Source organism: Vulpes vulpes, chromosome 3, assembly GCF_048418805.1.
Source record: "Vulpes vulpes isolate BD-2025 chromosome 3, VulVul3, whole genome shotgun sequence".
NCBI lineage: Eukaryota > Metazoa > Chordata > Mammalia > Carnivora > Canidae > Vulpes > Vulpes vulpes.
This window is the reverse complement of record NC_132782.1, coordinates 59,276,363-59,285,212: the sequence shown is the minus strand read 5'-3', so window position 1 is coordinate 59,285,212 and position 8,850 is coordinate 59,276,363. Positions and strand designations below refer to the sequence as shown.

General features: G+C 37.2%; 1 non-coding gene across 1 annotated transcript; it reads right to left on the bottom strand.

Moving 5' to 3' along the window:
• Positions 1-1,168: 1,168 nt before the first annotated feature.
• On the bottom strand, positions 1,169-1,273 carry LOC112926332 (U6 spliceosomal RNA). The gene has a single exon (XR_003236319.1). It is a non-coding gene; the product is annotated as a U6 spliceosomal RNA (small nuclear RNA).
• Between the last annotated feature and the right edge of the window lie 7,577 nt (positions 1,274-8,850).

Genomic DNA, 8,850 nt, shown 5'->3' with positions numbered 1-8,850 from the left:
TAGCCATTCTGACAGGTGTGAGGTGATATCTCATTGTGGTTTTGATTTGTATTTCCCTGATGATAAGTGATGATGAGCATCTTTTCATCTGTCTGTTAGCCATCTATATGTCTTCTTTGGAGAAATGTCTGTTCATGTCATCTATCCATATTTTAAGTGGATTATTTGCTTTTTGGGTGTTGAGTTGCATAAATTCTTTATACATTTTGAATGTTAACCCTTTATCAGATATGTCATTTACAAATGTCTTCTCCCATTCAACAGGTTGCCTTTGTTTTGTTGTTTCCTTCACCATGCAGAAGCTTTTTATTTTGATGTAATCCCAATAGTTTATTATTGCTTTTGATTCCCTTGCCTCAGAGGAGTTTTATAGAAAAAAGTTGCCATGGTAGATGTTGGAGAAATTACTGCCTGTGCTCTCCTCTAGGGTTTTTTTGATTTCAGGTTTCACATTAGGCCTTTAATCCATTTTGGTTTTTTTTTTTTTTTTAAAGATTGTATTTATTTATTCATGAGAGATACAGAGAGAGGCAGAGACATAGGGAGAGGGAGAGGGAGAAGCAGGCTCCATGCAGGGAGCGTGATGTGGGACTCGTTTCCAGAACTCCAGGATCACACCCCCAGCTGAAGGCACACGCTTAACTGCTGAGCCACCCAGGCGTCCCTCCTGTAATCCACTTTGAATTTATCTTCATGCATAGTATAAGCAAGTGGTCCATTTCATTCTCTTGCATGTTGCTGTCCAGTTTTCCCAACACCACTTATTGAAGAGATTTGTCTTTTTTCCTTTTCATATTCTTGCATCCTTTGTCAAAGATTAATTGACCATATAATGTGGGTTTATTCCTGGATTTTCTATTGTGTCCCATTGATCAATGTGTCTATTTCTGTGCCATCACCACTGTTTTGATGACTATTTTGTGAAATAACTTTAAATCTGAAATTGTGATGCTTCCAGCTTCGCTTTGCTTTTTCAAGATTCCTTTGGGTATTCAGGGTATTTTTTGGTTCCATACAAATTTTATAATTGCTTGTTCAAGTTCCATAAAAAATGCTGTTGGTATTTTGATAGGGATTGGATTAAATATATAGATTGCTTTGGGTAGTATAGACATTTTAACAATATTTGTTCTTCCAATCCATGAGCATGGAAAATCTTACCATTTCTAAAAATATAAAATGCTTCATGATTTTACATGTCATCCTTGCAAAGAGTCCATGCTAATCTTCTCTGTATTGCTCCAATTTTAGTATATGTGCTACCAAAGAGCACCTAGCCATTAACTCTTTAAACATTTTTCTGTTATCACATTCTTTCAGTTATCTTTCTGGAATTCTGATAACATTGAAGTTAGATCTTTTGGTGTTACCCTATAAGTTCCTGAAGCTCTGTTTATCTTTCAATGTTTTTTTTTAGTTGTTGTTCAGAATGGATATTTTAATGGAACAATTTGTCATCCAGATTTTGCTATTGAATCCATCCAATGAATTTTTCAAATTTTCAGTTATTGTATGTTTTTAGTTCTAAAATTTTCATTTGGTTCTTCACTTGGGATCTTCCATTTATTTGCTGAGACTCTTTAGACTTCCATTTATTACACTTCTTGGAGCACTGTTATCATACCTATTTTTAAGTCTTTGATAATTCCAACATATATGTCTTGTGGGCATCAATTGATTACCTTCTCCCTTGAAAGTTAAAATTTTCTTGGTTGTGTGCTGAATAATTTTAGATTTTAATGTGGACATTTTGAATATTATGTATGAAACTTGGGTCTACCTTAAATCCTCAGGAGAATGTTGATATTTTTGTTGTAGAAGGCAGTCAACCTATCCAGGTTGCAAGTTTCAATCTGTATTCTATGAATTGTGGTTCCAATGTCAGTTCAGTTTTCAAAGCTTTTTCAGTGTTTGTTTTTTTTTAAGATTTTATGTATTTATTCATGAGAGACACAGAGAGAGAGAGGCAGAGACACACACAGAGGGAGAAGCAGGTTCCCTGAAGGAAGCCCAATGTGGGACTCAATCCCAGAACTCCGGGATCACACCCTGAGCCAAAGATGCTCAACTGCTGAACCACCCAGATGTCCCAACTTATTCAGTGTTATTCTAAACTGTCCCACATGCGCACCACCTAATGGCCAATCTAGGACCTGAGCAGTGGTCTATTCCATAGTTCAGTTCTCAAAGCCTTTGGTACTGTGTAGGGTCAGGTCGACACATCACAGCCCACAAGTGAGCCTGGGATTCCATACACCACTTTATGTATCACTCTCTTGAGCTCCCTTCTTGTCACATTTGCTGTGACATTTCTAGTTCCCTGAAGGCCTTCTTTCAGTTCTATGTCCAGAAGACCAGGGCTTTAGTTTCCATTATCTCCCATGCACTTCCCATGACTATCCCTACATACAGGACCAAGCAGCAGAACAGAGAGAGAAAAAAAAATACAATGGATAGTTGCCCCATTGGTCTTGGACTACATTTCCTCTGGTCAGAGAAGATTACTCTCTCTCAGTGTTTTAGATACCTGCCTTTGCACCACTATCTGAGGGTAAATTGGTTCTGAGAATGAAAGTGTTACTGAAAAGAAATTTGTGCCATATTTTAATATCTTGTATAACAGCTTTACTTATTTTTTAGGGCAGATTGCAGTTATATTATGGATAATCAAATCTCCAAATAAGTTTTCTATAATAATAGGAATTACTTTTATAATCATAAATAATAAATATTACTTGAAAATAAAATAGCTATACACATTGTTAAGAAGCTTCCCCTAACTCTGTAATGCTGGTTTAATGTGATTGCTGAAGTCATAGGCACATACCACCACTGTTCTGACACAGAATCCTTTTTTTTCAAAGTAGGCTCTACATCCAACGTGGGGCTCGAACTTATGATTCCGAGATTAAGAATTGCATGCTCTAACGACTGAGCCAGACAGGCACCCCGTTCCCACACAGAAACCTCAATTTTTAAAGCTTGGCTGAGTTCCAGTCACAGCAAAGCAATCAAAAGAGCCTTCTAACTTGGGAAAATTCCATGTTCTCTTTGTTCTCATCTTATTGTGGCTGTTCACAATGAGAGATAAAAAGGTCAGGACTTTGGCTTTCAAAAAACCAACGTGGACATATCAAGATAAATACAGTCCTGAACTCATTTGCATAAATGAATCTCTAGTCAATTCTTCAGGACAGAAGATGTCCTTGAGGGCAGTCCGGCATGAGCTTGAAATTATTATCATAGAATTCATGTTTGACTGCTTCCTCTTTCGCATTCATGGTTGAAGTTCAATGGGTCAGAGATAGGTAAACAGTTAATGGTTTGATGTTATGGAAACTGAATAATGAAAGTTCACATATTGAGAAGGAGGAATATGATATCAGAAAAAAATGTTCCTCCCTTTAATAAAGAAACTATAATTAGAGGAAGACCATTAAACTAGTCACTTGACTTGACAGCAACTGGGATTTTTTCCCCCCAGACACTTTGTTATAAGGGTCTGTGTTGATGAGAAAACTAAGAGATATGGAATATCACCTATGGCAAATAAAATAAATAAAAATATTGAAATAAACAAATAAAATCTTTAGTCAATTCTGTCTTGGCCACAAGAGTAGTATTGTTATCACAGATTCCAGGTAATAGTCACAATATATGTGAAAAGTGACTAAACTCTAGGAACAGGAAACAGATCAGTGTTTGCCAGGAGCTGGAGGTCACAGAAGGAGCTGATCTTAAGAAATACAGGGAAATATTTGGAATGATGGAACTGTTCCATAATTGAATTATAGTGTACTTTACGCTTTTTCAAAACTTGCAGGGTGAATCTTACTGTACTTAAATTGTATCTTAATAAAAAATACTGTATGTGCCTGGCAGATAGTAGGTAGTCAACAAGAGAAACAGAGAAATAAGTTTTTGCTTTAGAGGATGAGTTATGTTCTAGAAAATGGAAAGAATATGAGGGCCAGTCCATAAACTTCATACTCAGACCTTGAAAAGCCAATGTGATCAGTGTAACAAAAGTTGGAATGCCTATAAACCTTGTTTCTATCATTCTCCATTGATAAGATACAGGAATAGGGTTTTAAAAAGGTAGCAACTGGGCAGGCCTTGTCAGGTCTCTCCAGTTTGGAGGAAGCAAAAGCAATTTATAAGTAAAATGACTCAGCAGAAGTGTATTTAATGGGCCTTTAAACCCTAGGACTGACAGTTGCATAGTGGTGACAACACTCTAGGTCAAAGTCACATTAGCCAGTAACATTTGAATAAATGAAGCATGAGGCTTTCCCACAACTCTCAGGTACTTTGAAAGATGTGCTTCCACAGATATGTGACTGGGAAAGGGACAGAGCATGAGGTACATGGCAGCCACTGAAGTGGACAGAAGTGAAATAGGGTCAAACAATGGGGTATTTTCTAAGCTCAAGTTTTTGGCATGCTATAGATTTATTCACTACTAACAATGGTAAAGAGTTAACATTTCTTGAGTTCTTACATACAATGTCCAGAAATTTGCAAAATTTATTTATTATTGCTCACAATAATCTATTACTATAGGTTTTATTGTTGCCTCCATTTTACAGATAAAAGAACTGAGGCTAGGATGTTGAGTCACTTGCCCAAAGTCACAAGGTAGATGGGTATAGCAGAACTGGGATTGGAATACAGCCTCTCAAAATCTAAATTTCTTCATCCTAATAACTGTCCTACAATTGACTGTTTGCTCACAATAAATGCTTTTTATTGGGTCTTCTAATAGCAATAGAGTATTTATTGAAGAAAAAATATTCCTTCCTTTTATAAATTGCTATTGTAGAAAGAGTTTGTGAAGAAGGACAGATATATTGAAAATTCAAGATATTTTAGATTTTTTAAATTATTTTTTTAGAGAGAGAGAGAGCACAAGTGGGAGGGGCAGAGGGCATGGAAGAGAGAATCTCAAGTAGACTTTGTGCTGAGCACAGAGCCAGAGACAGGGCTCCCTTTCACGACCCTGAGATCACCACCTGAGCTGAAACTAAGAGTCAGCCCCTTAATAGACTATGCCACCCAGGTGCCCCTTAGATTTTTAAATGAGAGCCTGAGAGCTTCTGTCTTTAGTCTGAGGCTTAAAAATGACTCTCTTTCTATGGGGAAAATAGCAAATCTTTGTGGAGATTGGCAACATTCTGCTGAAAGTCCTGAGGCCTGTACTTCTAACCTTAATGCAGAGCCACTTGACCTTGTCCTGAAACACCATTTTACAAGGCACAGCTTGTAAAAATGGGATAGAATAAGCCAGAGCCTTGAATGATAGCTGAGCAGATATTGAGGTAAAGAGCTCCACATGAGTCTTAGTCTAAGTTGAAGGCAACATCTGGTAATCAAATTCTCTATTTCTTAAAACTGACAATGATCCTACACTTCTTGAAGCCAATACATGGAATAAATAAAGTCTCATAAGCATCCAGAACACAGAACTTTCATTATGTGATAGTTTAACTTTGATGAAAGAAAAGTTCTGAAGAATCAGGGCTACTTTTCTTTGTTCAGGAAAAATTAGAATTCATTTCAGAAACTGTACTTTTCCTGTTAGAAGGACTGTGTTGAATTTAAACATACCATGAATCATTCAATAAAACTGTTCTTACCTTTCCAGAAGATAGTAGAACTAGAGTCTATGGTTATTTCATTTATTGTCTAATAACATATAAGATTTATTATTTATACCAAATGTTTTAGCTCTTGAATATATGCAGCTTAAATACTTCATTTATACTATTCTTTAATTTTCCCATCTTCATTGATCTGGCCTTCTTATAAGCTCTTTGTGGAAGGAAGAATGAAACTTTTCTTCTGCAGTGAACCATATAAATATTCACATTAAATGCAATAAGTACTATGACTAGTCAGTTCAAGTCAAACTTTGCTATAAATCAGATACAAAAGAGCTTTTGGGAGCACCTGGGTGGCTCAATGGTTGAGCGTCTGCCTTTGGCTCAGGTCGTGATCCCGGGATCCTGGGATAGAGTCCCATATCAGGCTCCTTGCATGGAGCCTCCTTCTCCCTCTCTCTATGGCTCTGCCTCTGTGTGTGTGTGTCTTTCATGAATAAATAAATAAAATCTGGGGGAATAAAAGAGCTTTTTCGTTTTCTAAAAATATTTTTTGATTTCCAATATGGACCTGTTTATGGACTTGTAAGACTATGTTGGAAAGGAGTTTTACTTAACTGAAGAGACTTTAATTACAATCTTAGGCTTAAAAATATACATGTGCATAGATACATGCATAAATCACAAACAGGTATTAAAATCATTTTCTTGTTGAAAGCCTTAAAGGGAGCATGCATACACATTCACGATACTGAATCTGACGTTTTGAGAATGTTAATGCTTTTAGCAGGATAAGTAATCCATTACATCCATATATTACTTTATGTTTCATCAAACACTTTTATATTTACTGTCACATTGATCTTCACACCATTTCTGTGAAATAAACAAAGCAAGAATTAATTTCTTTTTTAAAAAAATCACATCAACTGGGCAGCTAGGTGGCTCAGTCAGTTAAGCGTCTGCCTTTGGCTCAGGTCATGATCCCAGAGTCCTGGGATCAAGTTTCGTATCAGACTCCTTGCTCAGTAGGGAGTCTGCTTCACCCCTCCCTTTGTACTTCCCCACTGCTTATTCTCTCTCTCTCTCTCTCTCTCTCTCTCTATTTCTATCTCTCTATCTCTATCTCTATCTCTATCTCTATCTCTATCTCTATCTCTCTCTGGTGCATGCAGGCACATGCAAGCTCTCTCAAATAAAATTTTTTAAAATCTTAAAAAAAATTTTTTTTTAAATCACAGCAACTTTTATTTGGTTATCAAAGAAAAGCGTTCTTGCAAATGTGAAAGATGAAAGTAGAAAGAAAAATTTGGTGGGTTTTCCCCTTCATTCCACAGAAAGAGACACTTGAGAGTCAGAGAGGTTCAATGGCCGACTCTCAGTCTAACAGCTAGAAAGTAGACCTGGGGTTGAAATCTAGTCTGACTCCAAGACTTGGGAGTTTTATTCTTTCAACAATATTTAGTGAGCACAGACAGTGTCGGGCTCTCTGATAACTATATCCACTATACCACAGTGCCTCTTAGTTAGGAGTCACAAGACACAGAATTTTATAGCTTGAAACATCTGCAGAACTCAGATCCAAAATATATGATATGACCACACTATTAGCAGAATTATTATTTTTTTCATTTTAAGGAGAGTGTTTAATTTGCTAATTAAAGCAGAATCTACCTTCCCAAAATTCTGTTTAAATTATTTGGTGAGTACCTTCAATCCAACAATCACTTTAGTGCTTGAGAGTCTGCACATTAATGTAGATTAGATCTACCATGGACCAACCATTCCCACAAATGACCACATTTATTTTGTAAGATGTAAACTTTAAGACATGTGGCCACTAGAGTCTATTGGTGGTTGAGGTTGAAAGGATGGATGTCAGCCAGTTTGATGAACCATTGAAGATATTTCCAAAGGCCTAGACTTGCCCCTTTAGTATGGTGAAATGGTTGTCATTAAACTATTGTTGACAGGTTTTGGAAAACTGACTTCTTAGGGAATTGTTCTAGTAATATTTGGTTTAAGTGCCAACTTTTGGTGAAAGGTCTCAAATTTAGGATTTTATCTCCAACTGACGTCATACGTATACTCTATACTTAGGTTTGGGGATGTCATAACAAAGTACCACAAACTGGGTGGCTTAAGCAATAAAGATTTATTGTTTCAGTTTTGGACGCTAGAAGCCTGAAATCTGAGATGTCAGCAGAATTGGTTCCTTTAGAAGACTATGAGGGAGAATCTGTCTCATGCCTCTACTAGCTTCTGGAAGTGCAGACATTCCTTGGTTTGTAGTAGCATTCCCTGTGTCTTCCCTCTGTGTGTGTCTGTGTCCAAGTTTCTCCTTTTGATAAGGACACCCATCATATTGGATTAAGTCCCCCCTAACAACATCACTTCAACTTAATTAGCTCTGTCGATATCCCAGTTGCAAATAAGTCACATTCTGAGGTACTGGGGGTTAAGGATTCAACATATCTTTACTGGGGTTGTGATGGCAATTTTATATGTCAACTCAGAGGATGTTTTGGATTAGATTAACATTTAAATTAGTGAACTCTGATCCTGGAGACTCAGGATCGAGTCCCACATCAGGCTCCTTGCGTGGAGCCTGCTTCTCCCACTGCCTGTGTCTCTGCCTGTCTCTCTTTCTCTCTGTGTGTGTCTCTCATGAATAAATAAATAAAAATCTTAAAAAAAAAAGTTGGCGGGAAGCCTGGATAACTCAGCAGTTTAGCGCCGCCTTCAGCCCAGAGCATGATCCTGGAGACATGGGATCGAGTCCCACATCAGGCTCCCTGCGTGGAGCCTGCTTCTCCCTCTGCCTGTGTCTCTGCCTCTCTCTCTCTCTCTCTCTCTCTCTCTCTCTGTGTGTGTGTGTGTGTGTCTCATGAATAAATAAATAAAATCTTTAAAAATATAAGCTGTTTTTAATAATTTAAAATTAAAAAAATAAGGGTGCCTAAGTGGTTCAGTCAGTTAAGCATCTATCTTTGGCTTAGATCATGATCCCAGAGTCTTGGGATCAAGTCCCATACCAGGTTCCCAGTTCCATGGGGAGCCTGCTTCTCCCTCTCCCTCTGCATGCCACTCCCCCTGTTTGTGTTCTCTTTCTGTCAAATAAATCTTTTTTTAAAAATTAAGTTAAAAAATTAATTTAAAAGTCTTCCTGAATAAAATCCAGCCTTATTTAATCACTCTCTAATTTTTTTCTTTTTTAAAAATTTATTTATTTAGAGAGTGGGAGAGAGGG